At 37.4% G+C, this 20,890-nt stretch overlaps 1 protein-coding gene across 2 annotated transcripts in view; it reads left to right on the plus strand.

The window, feature by feature from the left end:
- The window catches only part of MIPOL1 (mirror-image polydactyly 1), a 291,999-nt gene that overhangs the window by 14,594 nt on the left and 256,515 nt on the right, over positions 1-20,890 (plus strand). Inside the window, exon 1 of one of the 2 annotated variants that reach the window (XM_054589175.1) lies at positions 13,252-13,355. The exons of the other annotated variant lie outside the window; for it this stretch is intronic. The gene's annotated coding sequence lies outside the window, so the exon portion shown is untranslated. Of the gene's footprint in view, positions 1-13,251; positions 13,356-20,890 lie in introns of those variants that run through there. 2 annotated transcript variants of the gene reach the window in all.

Genomic DNA, 20,890 nt, shown 5'->3' on the forward strand with positions numbered 1-20,890 from the left:
AATTAAGGATATACTAATTAAAATAAAAAACAATTTACAGGGATATGACAGTAGAGTGGATGAAGCCAAGAATTAAATATGTGATTTGGAACATAAGTAAGCAAAAAATAACCAGTCAGAACAACAAGAAGAAAAAAGAATCCAGGAAAATGAGGAGGATGTAAGCAGCATCTTGGACACCTTTGAGCATTCCAACATTCGTGCAGTGGGAATGCCAGAAGGAAAAGAGAAAGAGCAAGAAATTGGAAATTTAATTGAAAAAATACTGAAAGAAAACTCCCTGAATTTTGTGAAGGACCAGGAAGCACAGAGAGGGTGTATGCAAAGGGGCCCACTCCAAGGCACATCATAATTAAAATGTCAAAGGTTAAAGATAAAGAGAGAATCTTAAAAGCAGCAAGAGAAAGGCAGTTGATTACCTACAGGAGAGTTCCCATAAGACTGTCAGCTGACTTCTCAAAAGAAACTTTTCAGGCTAGAGGGGATTGGCAAGAAATACTCAAAAGTCATGAAGAGGAGCAGGGACTTAGCCAAGGTTGCTCTACCCAGCGAAGATATCATTTAGAATTTAAAGGCAAATAAAGAGTTTCCCAGACAAGAAAACACTAAGGATTTCATCATCACCAAACCATTATTATATGAGATGTTAAGGAGACTCATTTAAGGAAAAAAAGAAGAACATCAAGACTATTAACAAAATGTCAATAAATACATATCTATCAATAATTGAATCTGGAGAACAAACTAAGCAAACAAGAACAGAGACAGAATCATGGATACGGAAAACATTTTGATGGTTGCCAGCTGGGGGACTGTGAGGGAATGGAAAAGGTGAGGGGGTTAAAAAGTTCAAATAGGTAGTTGCAGAATAGCCAAGAGGGCGTAAAGTACAGTATAGGAAATGGAGTAGCCAAAGACCTTAAATGCATGACCTACGGACATGAACAAAGATATGGGTATTGCCTGAGGGGCATGGTGCTTGGCGGAAGAGGGCAAAGGAGGAAGGATTAGGACAACTGTAATAGCATAGTCAATAAGATATCATTAAGAAAGAAACTTACAGAAATTCAAATATATATATAAATATTTCAAGCTGAAAACTTTTGGGAAATGTCAGGTTCAAGAAGGATTCTCTGACTTCCCTCTTTCCACTGAAGCAGGTCACATACGACCATCTTATGAGAAGTGCTTTCCATATACCCAGAAGGAAGGAGCATCCTTATTTCCAAAGGCAGAAGAATAAGGATACTCAGAGGAATCCAAAGGAACAGGCCTTGCTATGTTTCCCCCACTTTACTACTCTTGGGTTGTCTACCCTTTGTCCTATCATGCTTTCCACTTTTCATCAGCCCTAATATAAGAAAGCTTAGGCTTAACTGTTTCTGGGGTCTTTATTTCCTTGCAAAGGCTCTTTTGTTATGTAAAACTTACATTAAATAAATTTTTATGCATTTGTCCTGTTGATCTGTGTTGTCAGTTTAATAATCAGTTCCAGCCATGGATTTTAAGAAGATTGAGTAAAGTTTTTCTTCCACTACAGTATGTATTTTATTATTTATGTATTTATTTATTTCAAGTAATGTTTTGATCTTAGGAAGTATGTCTTATATTAAGAGTGACCTGAGACTCATTAAGATTGCAGAGGAGTGAATGGGAGTCACGCTGACCTTCTCCTAAGACCAAACTGGAATTTCGACTAAATAGTGGAGTAATCACCTGGAAAACAATGGAACAATGGTGGGAGAGGAGCCTTGGAGCCGCGGACAGTGAATTCAACTCTCACACATCCCAACGAGTGAGAAGTATGGTGGAGGCTCGAGAGGGTGGGCTGGGTGCCCACGGGCACCAGCACAAGAGGGACATTGAAATGGCCAGTTAGCTCCCCCCGAGAAGAACAGGGTCTGAATCATAAACAGGGACCTCTAAACTACAGCAGCTAAAACCAGGAAAATACAGACAAAAATGCAACCCTGAAAAGCTTAGGGGCGCTCTGCCAGAGACAGGTGGCTGGGGATGCAAAGAGACATTTAAAGGGCCAACCAAAAATTGCAGTGGCAGCTACCCTCCTTGATCTCTGGGTAGAGGCGGCAGCAGACTGGGCTGGTGCCTGGGAAAAGATTGGTGAGGAAAACTTTGTGAAGAGAACTGAGATGGCAGCTGGTGGAGCCCTGGTGATAATGCACCTCCCACTCTGCAGCTACCACCTTGCTCAGGCATAAGGGAATCAATTAACCTGCCTCTTGTGTGCGTGTGAGCTGGGGGGGCTAAGTGCAGACTGGCTGGAAGAAATAGAGGATCCCGGGCTAAAGGGGTCACACAGCTGCATTGAGAGCCTTGAGAGACTGGAGACGGGAGCATTGGGGAAAGAACGGGAGGAGAAACCGGGGAGTCCCAACTCCCTCCTCATTCCGTAGTCTCCATTCTGGGCAGGCAGGGCACGCCCCCAAAGAGGAAGAAGCGGCGCGTCCACAAACCAGACTGCCGGCGATTGCAACGGCCTCTGCACAAATAGTGGATCCTTGGCCAAAGTGGGTCACAGAACTGCCCAGAGACCCCTGAGGAAAGACTGGAGAAAGAGGTGTTGGGGAAAGAATGGGAGGAGGAACCGAACCAGGGAGTCACAACTCCTTCTCCATTCCCTAGTCTCCATTGTGAGGGAAGAGGCCACACCCCAAAGAGCCAAAAGCTGAAAAGCACACAATAGACAGCCCAAAACCACCCAGTGCAGGTGCACACACTTTCGCTGAGTGACTGGCGAGGGTTGACGAGCATGTGTGTGACCCCCGCGGGCTGGCGAACGCTTGCACCGGCCTGCAAGGCCTCCCACATATTGGCACCGATATGGCCTGTGAGGGAGTGCGCAGAGCGGCACAGGCAGGCGTAAATTGACATGCCCAGCCCGCAATTGCGGAGCGGCTCACAAAATTAGTAGATCCCGGGCGGAAGGGGTCACAGAGCTGCCCAGAGTCCCCAGAGGAGAGACCGGAGACAGGATTAACCGGAGAGTCCTGGAGCTGACTCCCTCCCATTTCTGTAGTCTCCATTTGGCGAGGGCAGGCAACTGCACCCAAAGAGCCAAAAGCAGGGAAAACACAATAGAAGACCCGGAACGGACCAGTGCCGGGGAGCTCGCTGACCAGGGGGGTCAGAAGAGTACGCGAGGTCACGAACAAGCCCCCTGGTCTGGGGCAATCACTCGCGAGCCCAGACAGGCGGGGGATCCTGCTGCGCCGGGGAGCACGCTCAAGGAGCCGGGTGATAGTGCAGAGCGATCCCAAAAAATAGTCCAGCCCTGACCGAAGGGGTCACAGAGCTGCCCTAAGCAGGAGTCAGACACAGACAGTAGACTCCTAAAAGGCTCAAACAAACAACCCAAAGTCAAATAGGGTCAACAACTGACATCATCAGAGGCAGGCCCAGAAAGAAAAGTAAAGGGATAAATAAATAAATAAATAAATAAATAAATAAATAAATAAATAAATAAATAAATAAAAAGACCCACCTACTACCATAGAAGTTTAATCCACAAAGTCAGGAAATCTAGACAGCCCAATTGAAGCAGAAGCAAAAATAAATAAAAAAATAAGTAAATTACTTAACAGACTCTCACAAAGATGGGAAGAAAAAGAAGTTCCCCCCAAATGAGTGGAAAAGGGGACTCCCCACAGAGAGAGCTAAATGAAATAGAGGCAAAGGAACTATCAGATATTGAATTCAAAACAATGGTTCTAAGGAAGCTCAATGAGCTCAGCCAGCTCAAAGATAACTGTGAGAAACTGCAAAGAAACTATCAGGATCTTACAACAAACTATATCAACCTGGAAAAGGACATAGAAACTATCAAGAAGACACAAGAGGAAATGAAGAATACCATTTCTGAATTGAAGAACACAGCAGAAGGAATCCAAAGCAGGCTGGATGAAGCTGAGGATCGAATCAGTGAGATGGAGGATGAGGTAGGAAAAAGCTCCCAGAAAGGACAAGAAATGGAAAAAAACTCACAAAGAATGAAGAGGCATTGAGGGAAATGCAGGACAACCTGAAACGCAATAATATCCATATAATAGGGAAACCAGAAGGAGAAGAAGAGGAGCAAGGGATAGAGAACCTCCTCGAAAAAGTAATGATGGAAAATTTCCCTAATTTGAGTGGCTCTCATGGATCCAGGAGGCACAGAGGACCCCACTCAAGAGGGACCCAAGGAGGTCCACTCCAAGACACATCATCATTAAAATGGCAACTATCAAAGCCTAAGGGAGAATCCTCAAGGCAGCAAGGGAGAAGGAGAAAGTAACATACAAAGGGGCCCCGATACGCCTAGGAGCTGACTTCTCAACAGAAACACTACAAGCCAGAAGGGAGTGGCAACAAATATTCCAAGTCATGAAAAGCAAGGGCCTACAGCCAAGGCTGCTCTACCCAGCAAGGCTCTCAGTTAAAATAGAAGAGGAAAAACGGAGTTTCCCAGACAAGAGAAGGCTAAAAGAATACATCTCTACCAAACCAGCACTCCAAGATATGCTAAGGGGACTGGTTTAAGCAGATGAAGGAAAAGAATGAGAGAGAGAGCAACACAGGTACAAAGAGAAAAGATGAGTAAGTTTCTATCAGTAATATCTCTCAATGTGAATGGACTAAATGCCCCAGTCAAAAGACACAGGGTATCTGAATGAATAAGAAAACATGACCCACACATATGCTGCCTACAACAGACCCACCTCAGAGCAAGAGACCTACACAGACTGAAAGTAAAGGGATGGAAAAAAATATTCCAAGCAAATGGGCAAGAGAAAAACGGCCAGTGTTGCCATACTTGTATCAGACAAAGTAGATTTCAAAACAAAGGCCATAAAGAGAGACCCAGAGGGGCACTTTATAATACTTAAAGGAAGAATCTATTAAGAAAACATCAACATTGTAAACTTATATGCTCCCAATATAACTTGGGGGCTCCTGCCCCCAAGCTTATGAGGAAATTGTTGGATGACTGCAAAAAAGATATAGAGAGCAATACACTGATAGTAGGGGATTTCAACACTCCACGTCAAAAATGGACAGATCTTCCAAACAAAACATTAATAAACATATTGTGGTGCTGAATGACACACTGAACAAAGAGACTTAACTGACATATATAGAACCTTACATCCCAAAGAAGAAAAAATACACATTCTTTTCAAATGCTCATGGCAGTTTTTCAAAAATAGACCACATGATAAGACACAAAGCAAACCTCAGCAAATTCCCGAAAATTGAAATAATACCAAACTTTTTCTCGGACCACAAGGGCTTGAAACTGGAAATCAACCTCAAAGAGAAACTTCAAAAACTTGCAAACTCATGGAGACTGAACAGTACACTATTAAACAATGAGTGGGTCAATAATAAGAGAAGAAATCAAAAAATTTCTGGAAACAAATGAAAATGAACAGACAACAGTCCAAAACCTATGGGACACTGCAAAGGCGGTCCTGAGAGGGAAGTTCATAGCAATACAGGCTTACCTAAAAAAGATAGAAACATTTCAAATAAAAGACCTAACACTACAACTTCAAAAACTGGAGAAACAACAACAAATAAATCCCAGAACAAGTAGAAGGAAGGAAATAGTCAAGATTAGAGCAGAACTGAATGACATAGAGATGAAAAGAACAATTCAAAGGATCAACCAATCCAGAAACTGGTTCTTTGAAAAGATTAATAAAATTGACAAGCCTTTAAGCAGACTCATCAAGGAAATAAGGGAGAGGACCCAAATTAAAAATATCAGAAGAAAAAGAGGAGAAATAACAACTGATACCACAGAAATACAAAGGATTGTCAGAAACTACTATGAACAATTATATGCCAAGAAATTTGAAAATCTTGACAAAAATGGACAAATTTTTAGAAAGGTATAATCTTCCAACACTGAAGAAGGAAGAAACAGAAAGCTTGAACAGACCGATAACAGCTGGGGAAATTGAAGCAGTCATCAAGAAACTCCCAGCACGCAAAAGCCCAGGGCCGGACGGTTTCACAGGAGAATTTTACAAAACATTTAAGGAAGAACTAACCCCTGTCCTTCTCAGACTATTCCAAAAAATCCAAGAAGAGGGAAGACTCCCTGACTCCTTCTATGAGGCCAGCATCACCCTGATCCCAAAACCAGATAAAGACCCTACAAAGAAAGAAAACTACAGGCCAATTTCGCTGATGAACATAGATGCTAAAATCCTCAACAAAATATTGGCAAACCGCATCCAGCAATACATTAAAAAGATTATCTACCACGATCAAGTGGGATTCATCCCAGGCATGCAGGGATGGTTCAATATACGCAAATCAGTAAATGTGATACATCACATAAATAAAAGAAAAGACAAAAACCACATGATCATCTCGATAGACGCAGAAAAACCATTGGATAAGGTACAGCACCCATTTATGATCAAAACACTCAGCAAAATGGGAATAAATGGGGCATTCCTCAACGTAATAAAGGCCATATATGAAAAACCTACAGCCAATATCATACTCAACGGGCAAAAACTGAAAGCTTTCCCACTAAGATCGGGAACACGACAAGGATGTCCGCTCTCACCACTTCTTTTCAACATCGTATTGGAAGTCTAAGCCACAGCGGTCAGACAAGAAAAAGAGATAAAAGGCATCCAAATCGGAAAGGAGGAAGTAAAGCTATCATTGTTTGCAGATGACATGATAGTGTACATAGAGAACCCTGTGTATTCTACCAGAAAACTCCTCAACCTAATAAGTGAATTTGGCAAAACAGCAGGATACAAAGACAACATTCAGAAATCAAAAGCATTTTTGTACACCAGCAATGAAATAGAAGAAGGAGAAATCGGAAAAAAAAATACTATTCAATATAGCAAGAAGAAAAATAAAGTACCTAGGAATAAATTTAACCAAAGATGTAAAAGACTTGTATGCAGAAAACTATACAACATTGAAGAAAGAAATTAAGGAGGACACATATAAATGGAATCATGTACCATGTTCATGGATTGGAAGTATTAATATCATCAAAATGTCCATACTACCCAAAGCAATTTACAGTTTCAGCGCAATCCCTATTAAGATACCAAGGACGTATTTCACAGAAATACAACAGAGATTTCAAAAATGTAGATGGAACCATAAACGACCCCAAATAGCTGCTGCAGTTTTGAGAAAGAAAAACAAAGTAGGAGGGATCATAATACCAGACATCAAACTATACTACAAAGCCACTATACTCAAAACAATCTCGTACTGGCACAAGAACAGATCCATAGACCAGTGGAACAGAATAGAAAGCCCAGAAATAAGCCCAGGTCTCTATGGGCATCTAATATTTGACAAAGGGGGCAGAAGCATAAAATGGAGCAATAATAGCTTCTTCAACAAATGGTGTTGGGTAAGCTGGACGGTTACATGCAAAAAATTGAAATTTGATCACCAACTGACACCATACACAAAAATAAACTCAAGATGGATAAAAGACTTAAATATAAGTCGCAACACCATCAAAGTCCTAGAGCAGAACATTGGCAGGAAACTCTCAGGTATCCCACGCAGCAATTTTTTCACTGATATGTCTCCTAAAGCAAGGGACATAAAGGAAAGAATAAACAAGCGGGACCTCATCAAAATAAGCTTCTGCACCGCTAAAGAAAACATCAGCAAAATGAAAAGGGAGCCAATTGCATGGGAAAATATATTCGCTAATGATACATCAGATAGAGGTTTGATCTCCAAGATATATAAAGAACTCACTCGACTCCACGCCAAGAAGACAAACGATCCAATCCAAAAATGGGCAAAAGACCTGGGCAGACGCTTTTCCAAGGAGGAGATACAGAGGGCCCAGAGACATTTGAAAGGATGCTCAGCATCGCTAGCCATCAGAGAAATGCAGATCAAAACCACCATGAGATACCACCTCACACCGGTCAGAATGGCCATCATAAACAGATCCACAGACAACAGGTGCTGGCGAGGCTGTGGAGAAAAGGGAACCCTAGTCCACTGTTGGTGGGAATGCAGACTGGTTCAGCCACTGTGGAAAGCTGTGTGGAATTTCCTCACAAAGCTGAAAATGGAACTGCCTTTTGATCCAGTGATTCCCCTGCTGCGACTATACCCTAAGCATCCCAAAATGCCAATACAAAAGAACCTATGCACCCCAATGTTCATAGCAGCACAATTTACAATAGCCAAGTGTTGGAAGCAACCTAAATGCCCATCAGTAGGTGATTGGATAAAAAAATTATGGTACATATACACAATGGAATGCTACGCAGCAGAAAGAATAAAAGAACTACTAAACTTTGCGACAGAATGGATGGAACTGGAGTGCATTATGCTAAGTGAAATAAGCCAGGGGGCGAAAGACAAATACCATATGATCTCACCTATAAGCGGAACCTAACCAACAATACAAAGATGCAAGGAAAATATGACCAGCAGCACTGAAAGGAAAAGAAATCAACAGAGACAAGAGGGAAGGAGGGAGGGGGGGTGGGGAAAAGGAAGGGAAGGGGAAAGTCAAGGAACATATAACAGTGATTCATGGACAAAACCAAAGGGGAAGAGCTGAGGGAGGGAAGGAGGGAGGGGGCAAGGAAAAGTGGTGGGGGGTAGGCAGAGACAAATGTATTTGAAAAAATAAATTAAAAAAATAATATAATTTAAAAAAAAGTGACCTAAGATCATTTAAGTTTATGTTAGTGTACAATGATAAAAGTGTTCATCACATAATGAGAAAACTTTTTGCGTTATTCCTCTACTAGGTTGGTATTTGAATGATAATTTCTTATAGATACTATTTGTATTCAAATGTTGAAATGCTGTTTTGCATTAAGTCTCAACCATATATATGTAACCTAAAAATTTTTTAAATGTTTGAAATCCTCTTTTTAATGAAATATTTTCTGCAGTATGACAGACTTTTTAAGCAGCATGTCTTGAAACTAATTAGTACTTTAATACTATTATTATCTTTTAAATTTAATGTAAATTGAGCCATTTCCTTAATGTATGTCAAATAGCTTATTACCAGATTGGGATCTGCAGGTATTGTATTATATAGCTTATGATGTCTCAAAGTAGAACATTTTATTCAGTGGCATGAGCTGGCACAGTGGGCAACATTATTTTAATTCATTTGGGTAAGTGAATTGCAGCTTAGGAAGTTCTTACACAGAAACTCAGTGTCTGAGTTTCTTCCTCATTCTTCATTGGTAAGAAACTCAGCTTCGGATTTCAGTGGCTTAATTTCTATTGTCTTTATTTCATGCAGAAGATTAATTTTATCTCCATTTAAATTAAAATCAAAGTTTACATCTTTAAGTGCCTGTTTTTGTTTGTTAACCATCTTAGAATTAAAAATTTCATTTAAATATTTTGTCACATGATTACTAACTGTGTGGCCTGAAAGCTTATCTACATGTAAATGTACCTTAAACATTAGAGAAATTATTTTCTTCACTAAAGTTTTTTTTGGAATCATTTGTCTTCTAAAATATGTTCTTAAGTATTTTATGAAAAACAAAAGACCATATTATTTGCATGTTAGTAGATAAAAATTTAGACTGCTTTTTAACATTCCCACATTTAATGTTATTTTTTAAAAGCTGCCATAAAGATGTTCCTTTTAGTGCTATTTGTAACAGAATATTATGACATTGCCATCAATTGAATATTAAACAACCATTAAAATAATTTGAAGAAAAAATGTTTATGGTATAAGATTGTAGGAAAAAATCAAGTATCTGTAGACATTGCGTACACATAAATAAATATGTAATATAAAAATGACCAAGTGACCATAAGATTTTAAGAATATTTTATATTTTGGTAGTGATTGTAAAGGGTAATCCTTTTTTCTTTCTTTCTACTTTTGCTTTAGTGTATTCTGGGCTATTTTTTTTATAGGATATGGCCATTTGGGCAGTGTCTAGAATTTATAGCTCCAATTTTTTTCTATTGTTAGCAACCTCTACAAAATCAAGAATTCAGTATCATTTTACATTAATATTGGATCAGCTCTGACTGCTAGTGATTATAGTGTATAACCAGTGTATTTGTTTTAAAGGAATTAATGATTTTTAAGCCCTTTGAAAGCTTCTAAATGAGTTGTCAAAAGATTGAAATGTATTTATATAGAAAAATGTTTGTTATTTTTGAGAAATAGCGAGTTACATTCTAAGATCTGGCAATGAGGTGTGAGTGAGTGGGAGGGAGAAAGGAGGAGAGGGAAGAAAAAAGAGAGAATAGATGTGTATTTTTAGAAGAGGTAAGAGGGAGGATGAAATGAGCTTGGAGTTAGAGAGTTTCAAGCACCACAGGATCTCTATTGAACATTTGTTGTTGCTATCTATACCAATGAACTCTATACCAATGAACTCCTGTGGTTAGAATTTGAAGGGGAAGGTGGCAATCTCTGAGTTGTGTACTAGGATCAGAAAGGCTGTATTACAATAATAACCCCCAAGTTGTGACTTAAAACACACCAGTTTATTTCTTACCCATACAGAATTTGTCTTACAGATCTGAGTTCCGTCTATCTTGTGATGTCACTGTCTCAAGTATGATTTTTAAAGTTGTCGCAGGAAGGGAAGAGAGAGCTAAAGGATCTCATAGAATGCCTTGAAGGTGCATCTTAAAATTGGCTTTTATCACTTCTGCCCACACTACTTTTGCTATTGAATACAACTCAGTCACATGACCCAAATGTAAAGACAGCTAGGAAATGCAATTTTCTGGTACATGAACTGCTATGATTATAAGTCTGGGGTTTGGAAGAGGAAAAGATAGAAGAATAAATAAATGATGGTTAGATCTTGTTATGAATTAAATGTTTGTGCGCTCCCCGCCCCCCCACATCAGTTCTCCCCGCAACGCGCCCCCACCCCCGCCCCCGCCATTCATATGTTGAAACCCTATCTCTCTTTTAGGATGTGGAACCTTTGGGAGATAATTAGGATTCCATAAGGTCATGAGTGCACAACCCATATGAGTTAAATTAGTGCTCTTGTAAGAGTCAAAAAAGAGCTTGCTCTCTGCTCTCTACCATGTGAGAATACAGTGAGAAGTGGGCAGTCTGCAGCCCGGAAGGAGACCCTTACCAGAACTTAACCATGCTTATGCCCTGACCTCAGACTTCCAGGCTCTAGAACTATGAGAAATAAATGTCTGTTGTTTATAAGCCATCCGGTCTATGGTATTTTTGTTATAGCAGCCCAAATGTTCTAAGACAGATCGCATTTGTTTTCATTACCCCAGTAAGATTTTGCCCTCCCTTCATATTACTTCATTGCACTTGCAGCTTGAGTTTTTGGGTTATTGGGTTATTGGTGGGGCAGACACAAATTGTTCAAAGGCAACATGGCAGGAAATTTGAACCACATAAATTTTTTTCTAACCTCATCTTTCAGCATCACCAGTGTCTTCTCTTCACTCAGGGCTATAGTCTTCCTCTCCCACAAGCTTAGGTCAAGACAGCTGACACTTACATGGATTTCTTGAAGTATTTGGTTGGTTTTTTGGGTCCATGGTGCCCTCTCTCTTTTCTAGTTTTTCTAGGTTGATTTTTCGGGCGAGAGCCAGCAATCTTTGAGTTCACTCACTGTCTTAAGACTTCCTAATTTCTGAATAATTGGAAGCCTTCCTAATTTTTGAACAAAACTCCCTTAGAAAAAAATTCCAACTTTGCCTTATCTGAAAAGGAAACAGTTGTATTTCCTATTCCTATAAACAATAAACAGCTTATTATTAGAGTCTAGGTAAAATGGTTGTTTTGATAAACCAGGAACTTTGAGTATCTGACAATTACCAAAGATGGCAGAAAACTTTTGTTGGGTTACCCAGTGATACATGGTTCTATTAGCAAGCGTATTCCCTTTGTTCCAATCATTGATACTGTCGTTACCAACTCAGGTCAGGTCAAAAGTCAGCAATAATTTTTAAAAACGTTTATTTTTAATAATAGAACAAGTACACTGCTTCAAATTTTCAGCCTCTCATGGCATCCAAAAAGAAGAAAAATTAAAAGACAATTTGATTTAATAAAATAAGTACCCTAAATGAAGGAAAGTTATAGAGTTGAAAATGTTAAAGGTTCTAAAATAAGCCAACATCTTCATCAAAAATTTTGCATTGTGTTGTTCACTTAAAACGTACACTTTTTTTACTAAGTGCTGTGCTCAATAAACACTAGAAATATGAATTAGAGCTATATTAAATCCTTAGATATTATCACAATATTAATGTATGATAGCCTTATTATTCATGTGAATTGGCATTACAGAGTAGTAAATGAATTAACATTGATTTTAATTAACATAAAGAGACATACACAAATTATATATTGAATTTATATAGAGATACAGAAATAAAAATATTAAGGGGGAAAAATCTGTGTGTTACCATTGATTGTTACTTTTCATTCTGGTGCCTTATTTTAGTGGGCTTTTATTAAGTTAAATTTATATATTCTTGTATCCAGAAATAGAGTTTGACTTGAAGTTTAGTTACATCAGTGATTAGAATGTTTTTACATTGTTTTAAGAATATAGGTATATAAAAATACTAACTAAAGAGGGAAATTTTAATTGTCTTTAAGTCTTTATATTAAAGTATTTCAAAATTTTTTTTAAAATACAAAAATTTTTCATTATGTTTTGTATTATTGGGGAAAGGTCAAAATAATGTTTAGAAACCCTGCTTATGTTTTTGTCTGTAACTACCTAGCTGTTTGTTATTGTGACCATAGGGACTTTGAAGACAGTTTTACATTAGCATTTCCTTGCAGGATACTGCCCCATACGGGTATCCCTGTGGAGTGAGTTTTGTATATATTATTCTCTTTAAGGGAACAATGTGAATATTAAGTTCTTCCTTTGCACAATAAACAGCCACAGTTCTTTTTCCTATGAAAAATTTGTTAGAAGATGATGAAGAAATCCTCAGTATTTAAAAATATCACTGATCAAATGGAAAGTGTTTGTTAGCAAATTGATTAGAAAAAATGTAATTACATGTTAGGAGCGAAAAGCTGACCTGAGTCAATTTTTTTCAGTTTACTGTAAAATTAAAACCTGAAAAATAAGCTCTGGACATGTTTGGCTATTACTCCACTAGATGGAGCTATGTATATACTAATGTATTGCTCTATAGCAAACAGGATCAGTACAGTTATTTGGTAAGATACAGGCATACTTCATTTTATTACTCTTCTCTTTATTCTACTTCACAGATTTTTTTTTAAACAAATTGAAGATAAGACCCTCCACCATCAAAAAGATTGTGACTTGCTGAGGCTCAGGTGATGGTTAGCATTTTTAGCAACAAAGTATTTTTTAATTAAGGTATGTACATTTTTTTAGACATAATGCTATTGCACACTTAATAGACTACAGTAAGGTGTAAACATAACTTTTCTATGCACTGGGAAATAAAAAACTTCATGTGACTTACCTTTTTGCAGTAGCCTAGAACCAAACCCACTGTATCTCCAAGGTATGTCTGCATTAAGTTAAACTTAAGGAACCATATATTAATACAGTTAATTTGTCTATTTGTTGTAGAACTTTAAGTAAAATAGAATTTTATCCCTTATGTTATTTATTAATCATCTGTGGGGAATGTGTACAGTGGATTTTTTTCTTGGTAGAGTTGCTAAGTTTCTCTTGGTCTAGCCTTATACTTTGTCAGTACCCTTATGGCCAAAAATATTTTTAAGTATTCAATCTACAGTTTAAATTACCTTAAATAGCTTCTACTTATTGATTTACTAGAATAATTTAAGATCTGCACTCCCCTTGTATAAACATACTGATCAATGCCTATGATACGCTTAGTGCTCAGGCTAGTGCAGTTCTATTGTAGATACTTCTGCTCCTGCTGGTTCAATTGATTTATATACTTATCAAGAGTTACTTGTGTTTTTCCCAAAACCTGTTTATATCAATGATATCTGTGATCATCAATCAAATAATTTAATTAAATATAAATAAATAATGGAAATATAAAAAGTGTTCTTCCTATGAAAACTTAGATGAATGTTTTGCAACACTCAAAAAGTGAATTCCTAAAAAAAAAAATTACTATCACAATTAGGTGTATGTGAGAAAGCTGTAGGAAAAAAAACTAGATTTCATATTTGATGGGGCAGAAAATGCTTGGAATGTGTAAGTTCTTTGTAAAAGATACTTTTATTTAACAATGTGATTACAAATGTACGTGTTTTACTTTTGACGCTTATAACTGAGAAAAAATGGTCTAAGAAATTTTTACATGAAAATCCCAAGTGTCCTGAATTAAAGTTATTTTAAAGTTAAAGAATTTACTTAAGTGCTTAGTAACTTTAAAATTTGTTTCTCCCAATATTGTTATGTTGCTGTAGCTTTATATGCTTGTTTTAACTGATTATTATTTAGAGGACATCTAAATAAAAGGTATTGAACTAGCAAGGGATTGTCTTTTTTGTTTCAGTAGTGAGTTCTTCCTTAGTAAGAGTTTCTCCTTTCCTGCTATAATCAAAGTGATTTCATTCTAAAAAAAGGAAGTGGTTTTTTTTTCCTGTTTATGGAAAGAACACTGCAGTAGGAATCAGAAGGTCTAGGTTTTAGTCATAGAATCTAGGACCTAGAACAATAAATATTTGTTGAATAAATGAATCGAGTAGCTTTGCTACTTCTTAGTTGTCAGATTATAACCTTGTCAACATTTTTTAGATTATAACATTTCTTAGAGCCTTATCTATGAACTGATATTTTATTAATACAGCATGTGTTTCTTAAGTGCTATGAGTCAAAAACAACAATGAGAAATACAAGCCTTCTTCAATCAGATTACTTAATTGGGAGAGACAGATAAATAAGTAATTTATATACACTGTGAAAAGTGCTCTCATGAAGGTATGTATAGATAACAAAAGTGGCTAGCCCTTTTCAACCTGTAAATATTGGTCAAACATTTATTTAGTGATGGTAGGGAGAAATAGATTTTATGATGCTAAAATTATTATATAGAAACAGATTAAATACTAATTTTCTTTCACTAGTTGAAGGAAACATATCTGGAAAAGATTTTACAAAACATTTTTCAGTTTTCTATAGTTCTCGTTTTCACTTCTGAACCATTTCTTGCTAAACATGTTTATGAGTTTCAAAATTAGGTAATATGTCCCCAGAAAAGTGCCAGATATTGTTTTCTGAATATTAATTAAGTGCAACTAACTACATGTATAGTAGGTGTTACTGAGAAACATTTTTAAATCCCCAATTAAGTGAAGAGTAACATACGGAAATTTTAGTCAACTGGCATAATACTTCTAATTTATTCCAGTGATGTTTGGTGGCCCTCATAGATTGCTTTACCTATACACTCTGCTGCTGAATCCTAACTGGCTTGGCTGCACTTAATTTAAATAGAACTGACACTTTGTAATATTGAGTTTTCTAGTCCATAATCCTGATAAATATCTCCATTTATTCAGGTTTTATTTTTTATCTCTTAATTAAGTTGTATTTTTCCCTTGAGATTTTTCATTGTTGTAATGGCCAGGACCTTAAATATAAATGTTGAAAGAAGTGTGAACAGCCAAGATTCTTGGTTTGTTACAGTATCAAGGGAATGGTTTTCAATGTTTTACTATTTTTTTAAATATTTTATTTCTTTTTAGAGAGAGGGGAAGGGAGGGAGATAGAGTGGGAGAGAAACATCAATGTGTAGTTGCCTCTCGCGTGCCCCTTACTAGGGACCTGGCCCACAACCCAGTCATGTGCCTTGACTGGGAATCGAACCAGCAACCCTTTGGTTTGCAGGCCAGTGCTAATGTTTTACTATTTTTAGAGTATCTTTCTTTGTTGTTGTTTGTTTTAAGATGCTATCAAATTATTATATTTTTTAGTAATACAAATAGTTTTTGTAAAGAAATGTAGAATTTTATCAGGTGCTTGATCTCTAGCTCTAGATTTTTCCCTCTCTTTTGATTTTCTTCTGTATTGTTAGTATAATGAGTATGTTAATTTCTTTTCAAATACTGAATAAATCTGTAATGGGAGCCTACTCAATACATTGTTGCTTTTCCTATATTTTTTGTTTGTTAATATTTTTAATGAATTTTCCATGTGTTTATTAATAAAATTTGCTTTTTTTATTTCTTATACTATTCTTATATGGGTTTGTTTCAAGATTTTTTGCTATCCTCATACAAATTTTGCTGCTATTGTCTACTCTCTGGAAATTTTTAAGTAAGATTGGAATAATTCTAAATAAGATTATAATAATAATAATTTTAGAATATGCTAAACTTTCCAGGAATATTTTCCACTTCTGATTAATTTTTTTGAAAAGTATAGGATTATTCAAATTTTCTATAGCTACTTTCTCAGTTTTGGTGGGTCACTTTTTCTGGGAATTTGTCACATCTAAATTTTCAAATATATTGCCACAGAGATGTTAATAATATTCTCTTACTATTGTTCTTGATATTTTCTATTTGTCTACTCTCTCTTTTCTTCATGATCAGTTTTCTCAGTTTTCAGTTTTCTCATTTCTTCAGAGAACCAGCTTTAGATTTTGTTGATCCTCTCAATGCTATGTTTATTTTCTATTTAATTGATTTTTGCTCTTAATTTTTCCCCTTCTACTCTCTTTGGGTTTATTTTGCTTTAATTCTAATTTCTTAATGATGGATGCTTAGTTCATTAATTTTTAGTCTCCTTTCCTAATACAGTCAACCCTCAGTTCTCAAACATCTTGGCTCTCAAATAATTTGGTTTTCGACCAAATTGTTCATGGAAAAAAATGTCTTTGTTGTTCAACAAAACTTTGGTTTTCAATTCTTGGTTCGACAACCCTTTTATGCTGATGCCTGTATGATCAGCCATGCAAACAAAGGCTATTCAGGTTTTGAACAAATCATTTTGGAAAAGCCTTCTGGTTCCAGAGGCTCTATGAGAAGCAATTTGTTTGAAAACCAAATCATACAGGTATCAGCATAAAAGGGTTGTCAGATCAAGAGCTGAAGTTTTCTTTGACAACTGAGACATTTTTTTCCATGAACAATTCAGTCAAGAACCAAAATGTTCAAGATGGGAGACTTCAGAGAACTGAAATTTGACTCTATGTATATTTAAGGAAATGAATTTGCCCCCAAGTAGTACTTTAGCTGCATCTCACAAGTTTTGCTTGTGGAATTTATTATTGTAGAATAAAAAATATTGTCCAAATGTCATAGCACTTTTATTGGTTATTTCTTAATTTCTAAACATATGGTAACTTTGTTAATTTCTAAATATGTGGGAATTTTAATTTCTAAACATGTTAGGATTTACTTTTTGTTATTGATTTCTAACATCACATTGTGGTTAGAGAAGGTACTCTGTCAAGTTTTAAATTTTAAACCATTTTTTAACTTTTCAATTACAGTTGAGTGCATTATTATATTAGTTTCAGGTGTAAAACCTAGTGATTAGATAGTAAATAACTAAGTGATCATCACAATAAATCTCATGCCCATAGGGCACCATACATAGTTATTAGAATATTATTGACTATATTCTCTATGCTGTATTTTACATACCCATGACTATTCTGTAACAACCAATTTGTACTTCTTAATCCCTTCACCTTTTTCATACATCCTCCCAATGCCCACCCCCCGAATCTGGCAACCATCGTAAAGTTCTCTGTATTCATGAGTCTGTTTCTTTTCTGCTTGTTTGTTTATTGTATTTTTTACAGTCGTTTTTTTAAAGTATATTTTATAGATTATGCTATTACAGTTGTCCCATTTTTTCTCCCCTTTATTTCCCTCTGCCCTGTACCCCCCTCCCCACCAGTATTCCACGACCTTCATCCCCTGCTCCTTAGTTCATGTCCATGGGCATACACATAAGTTCTTTGGCTACTCCACTTCCTAGACCATTCTTAACCTCCCCCTGTCTATTTTGTACCTACCATTTTTGCTTCTTATTCCCTGTGCCTTCTCCCTCATTCTCCCCCCTCCTCCTCCCCACTGATAACCCTCCATGATTCTTGATAGATATATATTTATTGCCATTTTATTGTTCCTAGTTTTAATCTTTTATTTTCTTTTTCTTCTTTTTAAAAAAGACCCTTTAACATTTCATATAATACTGTTTTGGTGGTGATAAACTCCTTTAGCTTTTTCTTATCTGGAAAGCTCTTTATCTCTCCTTTGATTCTAATTGATAGCTTTGCTAGGTGGAGTAATCTTGGTTGCAGGTCCTTGCTTTCCATCACTTTGATTATTTCTTGCCACTTACTTCTGGCTTGGAAAATTTCTGTAGAGAAATCAGCTGACAGTCTTATGGGAGCACCCTTGTAGATAGCTAATTGCTCTTTCTGCTCTTAGATTCTCTCTTTGTCTTTAACCTTTTGCATTTTAATTACTGTGCATCTTGGTATGAGATTTTTAGGGTTCTTGTTTGGGACTCTCTTCCTGGATGTGTTTGTCTATTTCCCTCACCAAATTAGGGAAGCTTCCCCCCCGCCCCAGTAGGTTTTCAATTTCTTGTTCTTTCTCTTTTCCTTCTGGCAGCCCAATGGTGTGAATGTTGGTACGCTTGGAGTTGTCCCAGAGGCTGCTTAACTTATTCTCATTCTTTTTCCTGTCCACGGGTCATACATATTAAGTTCTTTGGCTTCTCCCATTCCTATGCTATTGTTAACCTCCTCCTGTCTGTTTTGTTCCTACCAATTATTCTTCTTAATCCCTGCGCCATTTCTCCTATTCTCCCCTTTCCCCCTTTCAGTTGATAACCCTCCAGATGACCTCCATACCTATGATTCTGTTCTTGTTCTGCTTGTTTTTGTTTTTATTTTTGTTTTTGTTTTTTAGATTCAGTTGTTGATAGTTGTGAGTTTGTTGTCATTTTCCTCTTCATCATTTTGACCTTCTTTTTCTTAAGTCTCTGTAACATTTCATGTAATAATGGCTTGGTGATGATGAACTCCTTTGGCTTTACCTTGCCTGGGAAGCACCTTATCTGCCCTTGCATTCTAAATGATAACTTTGCTGGATAACGTAATCTAGGTTGTAAGTCCTTGCTTTTCATCACTTTTAATACTTCTTTCCTGCCCCTTCTTGCCTGCCAGGTTTCTTTTGAGAAATCAGCCGGTGGTCTTATGAGAACTCCTTTGCAGGTAACACTCTTCTTTTCTCTTGCTGCTTTTAAGATTCTCTCTTTATCTTTGACCTTTGTCATTTTAATTATGATGTGTCTAGGCGTGCTCCTTTTTGGGTCCAACTTATTTGGGACTCTGTGCTTCCTGTACTTGTATGTCTAGTTCCTTCACCAAATTAGGGAAGTTTTCTTTGTTTTTTCAAATACGTTTTCAATTTCTTTTTCTTTCTCTTCTCCCTCTGGCACTCCTATGATTTGGATGTTGGTATGTTTAAAGTTGTCCCAGAGGTTCTTAAGTCTCTCCTCATTTTTGTAAATTTTTGTTTCTTCTTTTTGTTCTGGTTGAATGTTTATTTCTTCCTTTTGTTCTAAGTCATTGATTTGAATCCCGGCTTCCCTCCATTCCCTGTTGGTTGCCTGTATATTTTTCTTTATTTCACTTTGTACAACCTTCATTTCTTCCTTTATTTTTTTCCCGTACTCAATGAGTTCCCTGAGCATCCTGATCACCAGTGTTTTGAACTCTGCATGTGATAGATTGACTATCTCCATTTTATTTAGTTCTTTATCTGGGGTTGTATTCTGTTCTTTCATTTGGGCCATATTTCTTTACCTCCTCAAGTTGAAAGCCTCCCTAAATTAACTAACGTCCATTTTTACATTAAGGTTCACTCCCTGTGTCGTGCATTCTGTGTATGTCGTGCATTCTGTGTGTGTTTGTTTCTGTGTATTAGGTAGAGCTGCTTTACTCCTTGTCTTAGTAGCATGGCCTATGTAGCAAAGGGACCTGTAAATTGTGAGGGACAGAGCCTTATGTAATTGCCAGGGTAGGGAAGCTGGCTTCACTGCTTTGTGGCTCTGCATGTGATGGAGTCTGGGCAAGGGCTCTGAGAGGGGACAGTGCTGCTGCCTGGCCTCTGGAGGCTTGCCTGTACCCTGTTTTCAATCACTTCACCCACTTCCTGAATGCGATTGGAACCCTTCCAACTGTTACCTTAGAGTCTGCATATGTTCTAAATCCAGGAGGGCCCTTTAAGCGGCGAAAATATGGCAGTTTATTCTGCCACCCCTACTCTCATTGGTTTCTCCAGCCAGAGGTAATGAGGGTTTATCTTTTTGGTGCTGGAACCCTAGGCTGTGCAGTCTGGCCTGGGGCTGGGATCACTTGTTCCCAGCGTATGCCTCCTGATTTTTATCTGCTACACATGAATGTGGGACCGTCCATTCTGCTGCAACTGCCGCTTCTCCACACCAAACCATACCACACCACATCACGCCACTTCTCTGCCCCATCTCCACGACTCCACCCCTCCTGCCTGTCTGGATGAAAGTGGCTTCTTTAAATCCTTGGATGTCAGACTTCCATACAGGTCAATTTCCTGATGGTTCTGGGTGTTACTGTATTTGAGGTCTGGTTTTAATTCTTTCTATGGTTGCATGAGGAGGCAAAGCATTATCTACTGATGCTTCCCTCTTGACCAGTAGAACTGATTTCTTGATATATTGAATCTTGCTTTAAAGGGGTGCTCTACCTGTGGCCCACGGGCTGCATGCAGCCCAAGATGGCTAAATGTGGCCCAAAACAAAATTGTAAATTTTGTTGAAGTATTTTGAGATTTTTATGTGATGATGTGTCACAATGTACTTAATGTGTGGCACAAGACAGCTCTTCTTCTTTCAGTGTGGTGCAGAGATGCCAAAAGATTGGACACCCCTGCTTTACATATATATGTAATATCTGTTTA

The sequence above is a fragment of the Pteronotus mesoamericanus genome, unplaced genomic scaffold, assembly GCF_021234165.1.
Source record: "Pteronotus mesoamericanus isolate MK-2021 breed Mesoamerican mustached bat unplaced genomic scaffold, CSHL_Meso_final contig_100, whole genome shotgun sequence".
NCBI lineage: Eukaryota > Metazoa > Chordata > Mammalia > Chiroptera > Mormoopidae > Pteronotus > Pteronotus mesoamericanus.